General features: G+C 45.2%; 1 protein-coding gene across 1 annotated transcript in view; it reads left to right on the top strand.

Annotated features, from left to right (window-relative positions):
* The window catches only part of LOC128691847 (nucleolar protein 58), a 656,314-nt gene that overhangs the window by 266,303 nt on the left and 373,406 nt on the right, over positions 1–16,605 (top strand). The window contains exon 2 of the mRNA XM_053780771.2: positions 578–586. The gene's annotated coding sequence lies outside the window, so the exon portion shown is untranslated. The remainder of the gene's footprint in view (positions 1–577; positions 587–16,605) is intronic.

Here is a 16,605-nt window from a genome sequence, read left to right as displayed (position 1 = left end):
TATATATACATATATATATATATATATATATATATATATATATATATATATATATATATATGTCGTGCCGAATATGTAAAACTGGTCAATTAGCAAGAATTCATTTAAAATTAATTCCTTTCTGAAATTTTCTCTTATACGTTTAAAGATATATTTTTTTCATTAATGTTAATGTAAAAATTTATAATTTTGCTCCAAAAGACTCTTAGAAAACTTACCTAACCTTATTATACCAAGAACAATTTATTTTAGCCTAACCCAACTACATATATTTTAGATTTGTTTACAGTGATTTAGTACTAAACAAACACAGTGAAATATATTTTTTTCGTTAGGTTCAGAATGATTTTGGCGAAATTATTGCATACACAAATTTTCACTTGTCCTATGTGGCAAGATGAGCGTTGCTATTTAAGCCAAGATCGCAAGTTCTGCCTATCCGGCACGACATATATATATATATATATATATATATATATATATATATATATATATATATATATATATATATATATATATATATATATACATGATAAACCTGCATCTTATTAACACACTTGTCTCTTCTTCTCAACAGGGTGCATCGGTAAGTCAGTCTACGATTTCGTGAGTCATCTTTACGGGGAGATCAGCCACATCTGTCCTGCAGGTACTGTCTTGAAGGCCGAAACACCTGCACACCGTCTCTTAAATCTTTATTGGTAGACGTTTCGCCCGTCGTTGGCTTTATCAGTCTACCACATGAGGAGAGAGAGCCTTTTGTAGTGGAGAAAAGGTAGCGCAGCAGCAGTGAGAGTAGTGATGGGTGAGGGAAGCCCCGCTAGTGGAGTAGGTCACGCCTGCAGGTCGCTAGTAGTGTGTCTTTAAGGTCGCTAGTATTGTCTTCAAGTTCGCTAGTAGAATGTATTCAAGGTCGCTAGTATTGTCTTCAAGGTCGCTAGTATTGTCTTCAAGGTCGCTAGTAGTGTCTTTAAGGTCGCTAGTATTGTCTTCAAGGTCGCTAGTATTGTCTTCAAGGTCGCTAGTAGTGTGTCTTTAAGATCGCTAGTATTGTCTTCAAGGTCGCTAGTAGAGTGTCTTCAAGGTCGCTAGTATTGTCTTCAAAGTCGCTAGCGGAGTGTCTTCAAGGTCGCTAGTATTGTCTTCAAGGTCACTAGTAGTGTCTTCAAGGTCGCTAGTAGTGTCTTCAAGGTCGCTAGTAGTGTCTTCAAGGCCGCTAGTAGTGTCTTCAAGGTCGCTAGTATTGTCTTCAAGGTCGCTAGTAGAGTGTCTTCAAGGTCGCTAGTAGTGTCTTCAAGGTCGCTAGTAGAGTGTCTTCAAGGTCGCTAGTATTGTCTTCAAGGTCACTAGTAGTGTCTTCAAGGTCGCTAGTAGTGTCTTCAAGGTCGCTAGTAGTGACTTCAAGATCGCTAGTAGTTTCTTCAAGGTCACTAGTAGTGTTTTCAAGGTCGCTAGTATTGTCTTCAAGGTCGCTAGTAGAGTGTCTTCAAGGTCGCTGGTATTGTTTTCAAGGTCGCTAGTAGAGTGTCTTCAAGGTCGCTAGTATTGTCTTCAAGGTCACTAGTAATGTCTTCAAGGTCGCTAGTAGTGTCTTCAAGGTCGCTAGTAGTGTCTTCAAGATCGCTAGTATTGTCTTCAAGGTCGCTAGTAGAGTGTCTTCAAGGTCGCTAGTAGTGTCTCTTCAAGGTCGCTAGTAGAGTGTCTTCAAGGTCGCTAGTAGTGTTTTCAAGGTCGCTAGTATTGTCTTCAAGGTCGCCAGTAGAGTGTCTTCAAGGTCGCTAGTATTGTCTTCAAGGTCACTAGTAATGTCTTCAAGGTCGCTAGTAGTGTCTTCAAAGTCGCTAGTAGTGTCTTCAAGATCGCTAGTATTGTCTTCAAGGTCGCTAGTAGAGTGTCATCAAGGTCGCTAGTAGTGTCTTCAAGATCGCCAATATAGTGTTTTCAAGGTCGCTAGTAGTCTTCAAGGTCGCTAGTACAGTGTCTTCAAGGTCGCTAGTAGTGTGTCTTCAAAGTCGCTAGTAGTGTGTCTTCAGGATCGCTGGTAGTGTCTTCAAGGTCGCTAGTAGTGTCTTCAAGGTCGCTTGTAGAGTGTCTTCAAGATCGCTAGTAGAGTGTCTTCAAGATCGCTAGTAGAGTGTCTTCAAGGTCGCTAGTAGAGTCTCTTCAAGATCGCTAGTAGAGTGTCAAGATCGCTAGTAGAGAGTCTTCAAGATCGCTAGTAGTGTCTTCAAGATCGCTAGTAGAGTGTCTTCAAGATCGCTAGTAGAGTGTCTTCAAGATCGCTAGTAGAGTGTCTTCAAGATCGCTAGTAGTGTCTTCAAGGTCGCTAGTAGAGTGTCTTCAAGGTCGCTAGTAGAGTGTCTTCAAGATCGCTAGCAGAGTGTCTTCAAAATCGCTAGTAGAGTGTCTTCAAGATCGCTAGTAGAGTGTCTTCAAAATCGCTAGTAGAGTGTCTTCAAGGTCGCTAATAGAGTGTCTTCAAGGTCGCTAGTAGTGTCTTCAAGGTCGCTAGTAGTCTTCAAGATCGCATGTAGAGTGTTTTCAAGGTCGCTAGTAGAGTGTCTTCAAGATCGCTAGTAGAGTGTCTTCAAGATCGCTAGTAGAGTTTCTTCAAGGTCGCTAGTAGAGTGTCTTAAAGGTCTCTAGTAGAATGTGTAACCACCCTAGTACATTAACTATAAGGATGCTAGTAGAATGTCTACAGGAACGCTAGTACAATGTCGCTACAAGGAAGCTAGTTGAATGTCTCTACTAATCCACAAATCTCTGACATATGTGGGCCCCGCTCACATATGACACCATCTCTTATTGCTGCATCGCTCTACTTCCTTCACTGGCTCCAGGGTACAAGCCAGCCACAGGTCTTGCTTACTTGACCAGCATTGCTTCAGTTAGCGGGTGGGTGATCTTCTGACGACGGCCCGTTTCAGAAAATATCCCATTCCAGGAGGCAAAAACAAATTAGGAAGTGTAAACATGATTAAATATTCCAAAGCCTAATTTATTATTACTTAGAAAAAATCAGGCAAGGTACCCTGCCAAGTAAATTACTCTAAATTCCGTATCAAATCAAATTTTACGTATCAGAATCTGAATTACAAACTTTTATTTTTTTGTCTAAATTATGGGCGTAACGATACTGGTTCATATATATATATATATATATATATATATATATATATATATATATATATATATATATATATATATATATATATATATAATGTACATACTATGTATACAATCACACATATCCCAAAAAGGACATTTGGAACCAAGGCGGAGTGGTGAGTATCACTGTGTATGTGGATGTGAGTGAGGAGAGTGGAAGAACAGTTCTTGGAGACGTTTTCTGAAAGTTCTGATGAGATTATTAACCATGAAAATAACAACTGCGGGTTACCAATAGGACAGTGAAGACCACCGCAGTGTACCATCTAGCCAGGTACCTTCGCATCGCTGGGAAAAAGTTGTGGTAGTGGGATCTTACCTGAGTTATGGTTACAAACATGTCTGACAAACATGTTTTAAGAAAATAAACATCATTGAGAATTTGAGGTATGATAAAGAGGATTATGAGTTAGTCTGCTGGTAATTTTTGGGGATAACTGATTGCGACAAACCCGTCAGACCAGGACTTAATGGAAACGAGAGTGAGGGGAAAGTTGAAGGTGGAATTCAGTAAGTAGGTTGCCCCGAGGTGAAAGAAGGGAGAAAGGGAACAAATTAAAGGAAACTTTGAATATAAATTGATAACACGGAAGATTATTCAGTATAAATTTGTTTTTCTCGTTGCCTCATTTGTATTAAACACGTTCCATACTTGATCACTGGTTGAATACCCGGCTTGGACGCGGCTTGTAGAGAGTGACGCTTATTACATTTTCCTCCTGGTTCTGCTGCCGCTGCTGTTGCGTCCAGCACTTATAAACCTATACTGTTGCTGCTGCTGGGTTGCCACTGCAGCTTCTTCCAGCATACATCTCCACTATGACGCCTTATCTGCATACCAAAAGATTTACGAACAATACCAATTTCCCAGCTGAGTAATCTAAGAAGCTTATGGTGGGATTTTATGAAGATGAGAGTGTGCAGGGGTGGGAAGGGAAAGTGTATATGAAGAGTGGGTACTAGGGTGTGGGTACTAGGGTGTGGGTACTAGGGTGTGGGTACGAGGGTGTGGTGAGGTGGTGTTGACATAGGTTGGGTGTATGACGTAAGGGTGTAGTGGGAATGAGGTAGCAGGGGGTAGAAGTATGATGTGTATGAGAGATGTATGTATGGGATGGGTTACACGGATTGAAACAGGTTTGACAGAGAACACCTGGTAGTTCCTTAGAGGTTAGTTTCCCCTTTCAAATTCAAATTCAAATTCAAATTCAAATTCAAAGTTTATTCTCTATAAGGATTACAATGCTGAGTTTACAGAAATTTGGTTATTGTGTGGTTTACATGTAGTAAAATAGTGATTACAGAGTGTACCACTAGAACGCTTAGCATGGCTAGGCATTTCGGGCAGACTTAGTTTTATTCTTAATTGTAAAATATTACAAATTATGAGGTAAGTTGGTATTATGGCTAAGTGACTAAATACTAGTTTGTGACTTTAGCAATGTGAATGCTTTTGTTTTGGCACAGTACATAGTTTCAGTATTGGAGTATCACAGGATTCATTATTTTAAGATTGAGATTAATATTTCTGTTTATGGTCAAATGAGTGAGTGAGTGTAAGTGTGAACCACCAGGTGGTATTCGTGTAGTTAGTTGACGGGGTGTATCAGGGAGATAAGATGTTTTCTAATGGTAGTTTTGAAGGTGATGAATGTGTCTGCAGTTCTAGAGTTCTCAGGTAGGATATTCCAGATTTTAGGGCCTTTGACATACATTGAATTTTTGTAAAGGTTTAGTCGGACACGGGGAATGTCGTAGAGATGTTTGTGTCTGGTGTTATGCCTGTGGGTTCTGTCACAACTATCAAGAAAGCGTTTTAGGTCAAGGTTGATATTAGAGTTTAAGGCCCTGTAGATGTAGATTGCACAGTAGTAAGTGTGGATGTACTGAACTGGGAGTAAGTTTAGGTCTATGAAGAGTGGGGGGGGGGTGTTGCCAGGGATGGGATTTAGTGATTATTCTTACTGCAGCTTTTTGTTGGGTTATTATTGGCTTTAGGTGTGTTGCTGCAGTTGATCCCCAAGCACAAATAGCATAGGTGAGGTATGGATAAATAAGTGAGTGGTATAGTGTGAGAAGGGCATTTTAGGGCACGTAGTATCGTATCTTGGAGAGGATCCCAACCGTTTTGGATACTTTTTTGGTTATATGCTGGATATGGGTGCTGAAATTCAGGTTGTTGTCAAGGTATAAGCCTAGGAATTTGCCCCCATTATTTCTGGTAATTAGAGTGTTGTCAATCTTAATGTTAATTTGTGCATCTCCTGCTCTGCTACCAAACAAAATCTAGTAGGTTTTGTCAGTGTTAAGCGTAAGTTTATTGGCTGTCATCCAAGTCGATATTTTAATCAGCTCCTCATTCACAATGGTGTTGAGGGTGGCAAGATTAGGGTGAGAGATGACATAAGTCGTGTCGTCAGCAAAGAGAATGGGTTTCAAGTGTTGGGATACGTTTGGAAGGTCATTGATGTATATGAGGAAGAGCAGGGGACCAAGGACACTTCCCTGCGGAACTCCAGTATCAAGTGGCCGTGTTGCTGATGCTGTGTCTTTAATGGTGACATACTGATACCTATTAGTAATGTAAGATTTGAAATAAGCAAGCGCATGGCCTCTTATACCGTAATGATCAAGTTTGTGGAGTAGGATGTCGTGGTCTACTGTGTCAAAAGCTTTTCTTAGGTCAATAGCATTTGATGATGGGTGACGGGGACATCTGTAGCCCCGGCTGGTTCTCCGGCTGGCTCTCCTGCTCAACTCTCGTATTGACTATGCAACATTCAGGCAGATACAAAATTGATTAGACGTCTGGGGTCAGCCCCTGTCCCTACATGGGCCAGTACCGTCTCATTATTCCCTGTGGTTAGCTGAGCTATGGAGCCTGAGTGAAGGGTGGGGAGAGTGGGGGTGAGGGAGAGTTGGGGAGAGAATTAGCGGCGAGGGGGAGAAAGAAGAGAGAGAGAGAGAGAGAGAATTTAGAAAGCATAAAAGGAAGAAATAAGGCTGGATAATACCCTTCTCCCCACTACCAACATCCATAACGTACTCCTCACTACCAATACCCTTAACACTTCCCCACTATCCGTACCCACATGCTTCCCCACCACCAGTACCCACATGCTTCCCCACCACCAGTACCCACACGCTTCCCCACAGCTAGTACCAGCAACACACACTTCTCTCCCACCAGTAACCACACTCCTCTCCACTACCAACCCCCACAAAACCCTCAACAATAACAAAAAAACAACGTAGGATGGGGAAACGAATAGTGATCGTGGCTTCTGGCAGGGCGAGCGCTCTCTTGGTCAATCTCTGACACACGTAACCTGACTCCACTGCTGTACCGTCTTGTATAAGCAACACTGAATGGATTCAAATTGCAGTGCAGACCTACAGGAGGCTCTTAACTAGATCATAATTTGTCTAATGTAGGTATTTTTAACAGCTAACTGAAAAATTATACTTTTTTATGAACATTCCACACATACACACGAGATGGTAAAGTAGATGGGGAGGTACGCCAAAGCTCCCGCTGACCAACCTGCCAGTTTGTACTAAAGGAAATCTGTGTCAGTAATAAGACAGGTTTTTCGATATTACCCGCAGATACCTGGCTAAAAGGTTATACCTGACATCATCCACCATGTACCCTGGTATTAGTGATCAAGGGAATTATGTCAGGAAAGTCAATCTAATCCCATAGTTTGATCGCTCGAGTTGCCAATTGTAGTCAGAAGAGGAAAACAGAGGGAATGCCAGGAACTGCCACGTGAAGGTCTAGTTAATACAGAGCTGGTACAGCAGTTTACAGTAGGTGTAAACATTGTAAAGGATGTTGAACTGGGTGCAATTTTAGCGAACGAAAAGTTTGCCGCATATATAAAGTCGACAGCAACACCTAGGGCTGGACTGGGAAGCTACATCAGCACCTAAGGGCTGTGGTGTAGCACCAATATCTCGGGGCTGGGGTACTAGACGAACACCTTGGGGGCTGAACTGGAGAGATGGAACAACATCTAGGGGGCTATTCTGGAATGCGGCACCTAAGGGTTGGGCTGGGGAGACTTCGACGCCCCATACGGCTATCTGGAGCCCATCACTGGGGATCAAGTACAGGTAAACATAACTGCCCATCTTAGTTATGGGTTGGATTCTATAAGCAGCGCCCAGTAATACCAACCATTGCCACCCCATCGACGCGCCATCCGGAATCTCAAGCGTTCAATTATCTGCTAGAACTGGTCCCACCTACCGGAGTCTTTAACATTCACTACCAAATTAATTTTTTTAGGGAGTAAGGTATCACTATAATTAGGAATGAGTTATCTTCACGAAACTGAACATCCGCTGTCTGACGTTTCTCGGAAGTTCCCAACAGATCCTCTACAGAAGCGACCGATTTTTTGCTCTCAAGTGCAATCGAATAACAAAAGTTTTCGGAGTGTAGAATACTCTGGAGGATTCGGATCAAACGGATGACTTGGCTTTCGTCTGCAAAGTTCCCGCCACAATAGACGATTGGAGAAACCTGTAAACCTTCACTGATGCCAACCTTAAGCCGAGATCAACCTTTTGATTTCGGAAAGCAGACGTTAGTATCTGATAGAGACATCACGGTTTCTTAATTTAAACTCAACTTGGATTTTAGTCCTCGGGGAAAAATTCCGTGTGTGTGTGTGTGTGTGTGTGTGTGTGTGTGTGTGTGTGTGTGTGTGTGTGTGTGTGTGTGTGTGTGTGTGTGTGTGTGTGTGTGTGTGTGCTGCAATGCGTGTCCCATAGCATAGAGTAATATCGTGTTGAATGTGTCGGGTCAAACTGAGGACAGATATAAGATAACAGACGGTCTTGTCACATAGAAAGTGAGGGGATGGGGGGGGGGGGGAAACACTCTTGACTCTAATGGAAAACAAATAAAAGACAAATGAATGCAAGGACTCAACGAGAACATGCGGCACCGAAATTGGAAGTGAAGTGTTTCTGCATGAGTTTGTCCTTACAACACGCACTGAGAGGATAAACAAACACCACGATATATTGTGTGATATTTTAAAATTATAACTTAGTCTGAGGGTCACGGCCAGCCCTCACCTCCCCCCCCCCCCTCTCTCTCTCTCTCTCTCACTCACTTTCTCTCACACACACAGCCCACACCCCTTCCACTGCAAGAACCTTCCTCATAGCTGACCATCATGCAATCCCCTTCCCAAACACCCCAATCTCCCCATCCACCCCACCTGCATACAGGATCCTGGCCCCTTCCAGAGGAAGAGACTCGCTTTCAACTACCTCTCGCCCTTACCCCAACCCTACCACTCGTCCCAACCACCTCCACCCAACCCATGACCCATGAGCAAGGACCAGTAAATCAGGAACCCAACTGCTGGAACACAGTAACAGAGGGTAAACTGATAATACAGTACAAAAATGGTGTTAAGATAAATAAGGGAAATAAATGGAACGGACGAATAGTGGAGGCATCCCAAGAAACTATAGCACTCACAGAGACAAAACTTAGAACTAACAGTTGTGACTGCTGCAAATCAGATTATGAGAAGGACAGAGGAAACAAGTGGTGGAGGCGAGTAGCAATGCTAATCAGAGACCAGTTGAGTTTTGTGAAGGTAAGAATAAACAAACAGGATTTAAATGAATATATAGTAGGCAGAATCAAGATTTTGGATACAATAACAGAAGTGTTCAGAAGACCCCACATGAGCAATGCAAAACTGTTGATCATGGAGAGTCTTAACGGCGAGGGGCAAGATGCTAAGGTTGTAATGCTTCAACATATCAGGGGCAAAACATTCGGACTGGAACGTTTCCTCTTCCAGCTATGCCGTTGCAGGGAGGCTAATTAATTTGCTTACCTGTGATTAAATATAAGCTTCGATAGGTCTATGTAGCATAACTTAGCCTAAAGAAAGCAGGACTGTATTATCCTCAGCGATGCTGACTTAGAGAGAGAGAGAGAGAGAGAGAGAGAGAGAGAGAGAGAGAGAGAGAGAGAGAGAGAGAGAGAGAGAACAGGGAAAAGACAGGAGAAACCAAACTTCAAAACAGGAGAGTTGACAAACCTGAGACAGTTTCTTAACGAGGTAAAGTGGAAAAGGAGCTGCAAGGTGAAGACAGCGACTGAGATGGTGTAAGAGGCTGGAAAGTGCAGGGAGACAGAGGAGAGAGTCATATTCAGGAGGAAAGAAGCAATTGCAAGAGCAGAGTGAGTCCATGATTCACCAAGAGCAGAGTGAGTCCATGATTCACCAAGAGCAGAGTGAGTCCATGATTCACCAAGAGCAGAGTGAGTCCATGATTCACCAAGAGCAGAGTGAGTCCATGATTCACCAAGAGCAGAGTGAGTCCATGATTCACCAAGAGCAGAGTGAGTCCATGATTCACCAAGAGCAGAGTGAGTCCATGATTCACCAAGAGCAGAGTGAACCCATGATTCACCAAGAGCAGAGTGAACCCATGATTCACCAAGAGCAGAGTGAACCCATGATTCACCAAGAGCAGAGTGAACCCATGAGTCACCAAGAGCAGAGTGAACCCATGATTCACCAAGAGCAGAGTGAACCCATGATTCACCAAGAGCAGAGTGAGTCCATGATTCACCAAGAGCAGAGTGAACCCATGATTCACCAAGAGCAGAGTGAACCCATGATTCACCAAGAGCAGAGTGAACCCATGATTCACCAAGAGCAGAGTGAACCCATGAGTCACCAAGAGCAGAGTGAACCCATGATTCACCAAGAGCAGAGTGAACCCATGATTCACCAAGAGCAGAGTGAACCCATGATTCACCAAGAGCAGAGTGAACCCATGAGTCACCAAGAGCAGAGTGAACCCATGATTCACCAAGAGCAGAGTGAACCCATGAGTCACCAAGAGCAGAGTGAACCCATGATTCACCAAGAGCAGAGTGAACCCATGAGTCACCAAGAGCAGAGTGAACCCATGATTCACCAAGAGCAGAGTGAACCCATGAGTCACCAAGAGCAGAGTGAACCCATGATTCACCAAGAGCAGAGTGAACCCATGATTCACCAAGAGCAGAGTGAACCCATGAGTCACCAAGAGCAGAGTGAACCCATGATTCACCAAGAGCAGAGTGAACCCATGAGTCACCAAGAGCAGAGTGAACCCATGAGTCATCAAGAGCAGAGTGAACCCATGATTCACCAAGAGCAGAGTGAACCCATGATTCACCAAGAGCAGAGTGAACCCATGAGTCACCAAGAGCAGAATGAACCCATGATTCACCAAGAGCAGAGTGAACCCATGATTCACCAAGTGCAGAGTGAACCCATGAGTCACCAAGAGCAGAATGAACCCATGATTCACCAAGAGCAGAGTGAACCCATGATTCACCAAGTGCAGAGTGAACCCATGAGTCACCAAGAGCAGAGTGAACCCATGATTCACCAAGAGCAGAATGAACCCATGATTCACCAAGAGCAGAATGAACCCATGAATCACCAAGAGCAGAGTGAACCCATGAGTCACCAAGAGCAGAATGAACCCATGAGTCACCAAGAGCAGAGTGAACCCATGAGTCACCAAGAGCAGAGTGAACCCATGAGTCACCAAGAGCAGAGTGAACCCATGAGTCACCAAGAGCAGAATGAACCCATGAGTCACCAAGAGCAGAGTGAACCCATGAGTCACCAAGAGCAGAATGAACCCATGAGTCACCAAGAGCAGAGTGAACCCATGAGTCACCAAGAGCAGAGTGAACCCATGAGTCACCAAGAGCAGAATGAACCCATGAGTCACCAAGAGCAGAGTGAACCCATGAGTCACCAAGAGCAGAGTGAACCCATGAGTCACCAAGAGCAGAGTGAACCCATGAGTCACCAAGAGCAGAGTGAACCCATGAGTCACCAAGAGCAGAGTGAACCCATGAGTCACCAAGAGCAGAGTGAACCCATGATTTAGCAAGAGCAGAGTGAACCCATGAGTCACCAAGAGCAGAGTGAACCCATGAGTCACCAAGAGCAGAATGAACCCATGAGTCACCAAGAGCAGAGTGAACCCATGAGTCACCAAGAGCAGAGTGAACCCATGATTCACCAAGAGCAGAGTGAACCCATGAGTCACCAAGAGCAGAGTCACCAAGAGGTGCAGAGAGGCAATAGCCCAAAACTCAAGAACATTGCAACACTATAAAAGGCAGATAACAGGAAAACAACTCGAAACAAATGATGTGCATGGGTGTGAAGAGAGAATCAACGAAAATTTGAGTATAACAGCATCGAAAGCCAAATCCGACCCGGAATCGCTGTCCAGCCACATAAGGAAGAAGACAGTAGTAATGAGCCAGATAATTAGGTTGAAGAAAGTAGTGGTATTAAAGCTAGCCAAGACTGACCAGGAAGCCTGTGAGGAACCCGGCAAGAAATTTAAGAAGGCATTCTCGGAGGAAATAGGAACGATACCGGAGAAGCAGAAAGGTAGAACAGATCAGCTAATGCTGGACACAGTACATGCAACATGGAAAAGAGGTGAAGGAACTGTTGAGAGTCAGGATGGTGTGTTGGTGAGACTCTTCCTGTGGGAAGCTGTAACTCAGCCTCACTGAGCAACGTCAATATTTTGAGGGGAAACTGAAACATCAGATTCTTAATGCTTTTAGGTTTTATATCCTATTTTCTTTAAGTTCATTAAAGCTGATTTAGACTAGATTCCACGAACCTGTCATAAAAGGCATTTTTAATCATAAATGAGTAAATTAAATAGCACTTCCTCTGTACGTCTGGGAACGAAACAGCTGGGTAAAGACGAGAAAACATTCCGATCTGAACGTTTAATATTCATGGTGCTAGAATGGGCTGAGTGTATAGGAATGTATAGACCGTAAGACATCTGACTTTGTATCTGCCCCCGACACCCCACCACTGCCTCTGCTAATCCTTCAAACTGGTTCATGAAGGAATTTCCTCTTGTGTTAAAGGTATTCAGCTTCATATTAGGTTGGCAGGTGCGAGTAACACCAGTCGTAAGACAGCAGATCCTGGCCTCTGTAGGTTGGCAGGTGCAGCAAGTAACACCAGTCGTAAGACAGCAGATCCTGGTCTCTGTAGGTTGGCAGGTGCAAGTAACATCAGTCGTAAGACAGCAGATCCTGGTCTCTGTAGGTTGGCAGGTGCGAGTAACACCAGTCGTAAGACAGCAGATCCTGGCCTCTGTAGGTTGGCAGGTGCAAGTAACATCAGTCGTAAGACAGCAGATCCTGGCCTCTGTAGGTTGGCAGGTGCGAGTAACACCAGTCGTAAGACAGCAGATCCTGGTCTCTGTAGGTTGGCAGGTGCAAGTAACATCAGTCGTAAGACAGCAGATCCTGGCCTCTGTAGGTTGGCAGGTGCGAGTAACACCAGTCGTAAGACAGCAGATCCTGGTCTCTGTAGGTTGGCAGGTGCAGCAAGTAACACCAGTCGTAAGACAGCAGATCCTGGTCTCTGTAGGTTGGCAGGTGCAAGTAACATCAGTCGTAAGACAGCAGATCCTGGCCTCTGTAGGTTGGCAGGTGCGAGTAACACCAGTCGTAAGACAGCAGATCCTGGTCTCTGTAGGTTGGCAGGTGCAAGTAACATCAGTCGTAAGACAGCAGATCCTGGCCTCTGTAGGTTGGCAGGTGCGAGTAACACCAGTCGTAAGACAGCAGATCCTGGTCTCTGTAGGTTGGCAGGTGCAGCAAGTAACACCAGTCGTAAGACAGCAGATCCTGGTCTCTGTAGGTTGGCAGGTGCAAGTAACATCAGTCGTAAGACAGCAGATCCTGGTCTCTGTAGGTTGGCAGGTGCGAGTAACACCAGTCGTAAGACAGCAGATCCTGGCCTCTGTAGGTTGGCAGGTGCAAGTAACACCAGTCGTAAGACAGCAGATCCTGACCTCTGTAGGTTGGCAGGTGCAAGTAACACCAGTCGTAAGACAGCAGATCCTGGCCTCTGTAGGTTGGCAGGTGCAAGTAACACCAGTCGTAAGACAGCAGATCCTGGCCTCTGTAGGTTGGCAGGTGCGAGTAACACCAGTCGTAAGACAGCAGATCCTGGCCTCTGTAGGTTGGCAGGTGCAAGTAACACCAGTCGTAAGACAGCAGATCCTGGCCTCTGTAGGTTGGCAGGTGCGAGTAACACCAGTCGTAAGACAGCAGATCCTGGCCTCTGTAGGTTGACAGGTGCAAGTAACACCAGTCGTAAGACAGCAGATCCTGGCCACTGTAGGTTGGCAGGTGCAAGTAACACCAGTCGTAAGACAGCAGATCCTGGCCTCTGTAGGTTGGCAGGTGCGAGTAACATCAGTCGTAAGACAGCAGATCCTGGCCTCTGTAGGTTGGCAGGTGCAAGTAACACCAGTCGTAAGACAGCAGATCCTGGCCTCTGTAGGTTGGCAGGTGCAAGTAACACCAGTCGTAAGACAGCAGATCCTGGCCTCTGTAGGTTGGCAGGAGCAAGTAACACCAGTCGTAAGACAGCAGATCCTGACCTCTGTAGGTTGGCAGGTGCAAGAAACACCAGTCGTAAGACAGCAGATCCTGACCTCTGTAGGTTGGCAGGTGCAAGTAACACCAGTCGTAAGACAGCAGATCCTGGCCTCTGTAGGTTGGCAGGTGCAAGTAACACCAGTCGTAAGACAGCAGATCCTGGCCACTGTAGGTTGGCAGGTGCAAGTAACACCAGTCGTAAGACAGCAGCTCCTGGCCACTGTAGGTTGGCAGGTGCAAGTAACACCAGTCGTAAGACAGCAGATCCTGGCCTCTGTAGGTTGGCAGGTGCAAGTAACACCAGTCGTAAGACAGCAGATCCTGACCTCTGTAGGTTGGCAGGTGCAAGTAACACCAGTCGTAAGACAGCAGATCCTGGTCTCTGTAGGTTGGCAGGTGCAAGTAACACCAGTCGTAAGACAGCAGATCCTGAACTCTGTAGGTTGGCAGGTGCAAGTAACACCAGTCGTAAGACAGCAGATCCTGGTCTCTGTAGGTTGGCAGGTGCAAGTAACACCAGTCGTAAGACGGCAGATCCTGGTCTCTGTAGGTTGGCAGGTGCAAGTAACATCAGTCGTAAGACATCAGATCCTGACCTCTGTAGGTTGGCAGGTGCAAGTAACACCAGTCGTAAGACAGCAGATCCTGACCTCTGTAGGTTGGCAGGTGCAAGTAACACCAGTCGTAAGACAGCAGATCCTGACCTCTGTAGGTTGGCAGGTGCAAGTAACACCAGTCGTAAGACAGCAGAACCTGGTCTCTGTAGGTTGGCAGGTGCAAGTAACACCAGTCGTAAGACAGCAGATCCTGACCTCTGTAGGTTGGCAGGTGCAAGTAACACCAGTCGTAAGACAGCACATCCTGGTCTCTGTAGGTTGGCAGGTGCAAGTAACATCAGTCGTAAGACAGCAGATCCTGACCTCTGTAGGTTGGCAGGTGCAAGTAACACCAGTCGTAAGACAGCAGATCCTGACCTCTGTAGGTTGGCAGGTGCAAGTAACACAAGTCGTAAGACAGCAGAGCCTGACCTTTGTAGGTTGGCAGGTGCAAGTAACACCAGTCGTAAGACAGCAGATCCTGACCTCTGTAGGTTGGCAGGTGCAAGTAACACCAGTCGTAAGACAGCAGATCCTGGTCTCTGTAGGTTGGCAGGTGCAAGTAACACCAGTCGTAAGACAGCAGATCCTGACCTCTGTAGGTTGGCAGGTGCAATAAACACCAGTCGTAAGACAGCAGATCCTGGCCTCTGTAGGTTGGCAGGTGCAAGTAACACCAGTCGTAAGACAGCAGATCCTGACCTCTGTAGGTTGGCAGGTGCAAGTAACACCAGTCGTAAGACAGCAGATCCTGACCTCTGTAGGTTGGCAGGTGCAAGAAACACCAGTCGTAAGACAGCAGATTCTGACCTCTGTAGGTTGGCAGGTGCAAGAAACACCAGTCGTAAGACAGCAGATCCTGGTCTCTGTAGGTTGGCAGGTGCAAGTAACACCAGTCGTAAGACAGCAGATCCTGGTCTCTGTAGGTTGGCAGGTGCAAGTAACACAAGTCGTAAGACAGCAGATCCTGGCCTCTGTAGGTTGGCAGGTGCAAGTAACACCAGTCGTAAGACAGCAGATCCTGGCCACTGTAGGTTGGCAGGTGCAAGTAACACCAGTCGTAAGACAGCAGATCCTGACCTCTGTAGGTTGGCAGGTGCAAGTAACACCAGTCGTAAGACAGCAGATCCTGGTCTCTGTAGGTTGGCAGGTGCAAGTAACACCAGTCGTAAGACAGCAGATCCTGACCTCTGTAGGTTGGCAGGTGCAAGAAACACCAGTCGTAAGACAGCAGATCCTGGCCTCTGTAGGTTGGCAGGTGCAAGTAACACCAGTCGTAAGACAGCAGATCCTGGCCTCTGTAGGTTGGCAGGTGCAAGTAACACCAGTCGTAAGACAGCAGATCCTGGTCTCTGGGGAGTCTCTTCTTAACCTGTTTTAATAATGATTCCATCGGACATGATATACTTATAGTTTACAGTACTTATGGAAATGAAAGTTAAGAGTTAAACATCACTTCTTTGCATCTCTCTCTCTCTCTCTCTCTCTCTCTCTCTCTCTCTCTCTCTCTCTCTCTCTCTCTCCTTATATTTATATATTTATATATACAGTGGTCCCCCGCTTTTCGTAGTTCCCGGCAATCGTAAAATTCGCCAATCATAGAGGTATTTTCGTATAAACATGGACTCGCTTTTCATAGGTTGACTGGTGAGTCGTAGTTCGTCCGGGACGTGTACCCACGGCGTGAGCCAGGGCGGCAGCCAGTCTGGCATTGTTTACCAGTGAGCGAAGGTCCCCTCACGTGCTCCAGTGAAATATTTCATAATATTCCATTTATTTTAGTGCTTGCAAGTACTAAATAAGCTACCATGGCTCCAAAGAAAACTCCTAGTGCCAAGCCTGTGGTAAAGAAGGTGAGAAATACGATTGAATTTAAGAAAACCATCATTGAACAATATGAAAGTGGTACAAGTGTGGCCGAACTGTCCAGGATGTATAAGAAACCCTACACAACCTTATGTTCCATAGTGGCCAAGAAAAATGAAATAAAGGATGCTGTTGTTGCAAAGGGAGTAACTATGCTGACAAAAATGAGATCACCAGTAATGGAAGAGGTTGAGAAGTTATTATTGGTGTGGATAAATGAGAAACAATTAGCAGGAGATACTCTTATGACTTCGTTTATTTGTGAAAAGGCTAGGCAGTTGCATGAAGATTTGGTAAAGAAATTGCCTGCAAATAGTGGTGAAGTGAGTGAATTTAAGGCCAGCAAAGGCTGGTTTGAGAGATTTAAGAAGCGTACTGGCATACACAGTGTGGTAAGGCATGGTGAGGCTGCCAGTTCGGACTACAAGGCGGCTGAAAAATATGTGCATGAATTCCAGGAGTACATAGAGGCTGAAGGACTGAAACCTG

This window comes from Cherax quadricarinatus, chromosome 6 (assembly GCF_038502225.1).
Source record: "Cherax quadricarinatus isolate ZL_2023a chromosome 6, ASM3850222v1, whole genome shotgun sequence".
Taxonomy (NCBI): domain Eukaryota; kingdom Metazoa; phylum Arthropoda; class Malacostraca; order Decapoda; family Parastacidae; genus Cherax; species Cherax quadricarinatus.
The sequence above is the reverse complement of the archived record's forward strand: the minus strand, read 5'-3'. Positions and strand labels throughout refer to the sequence as shown.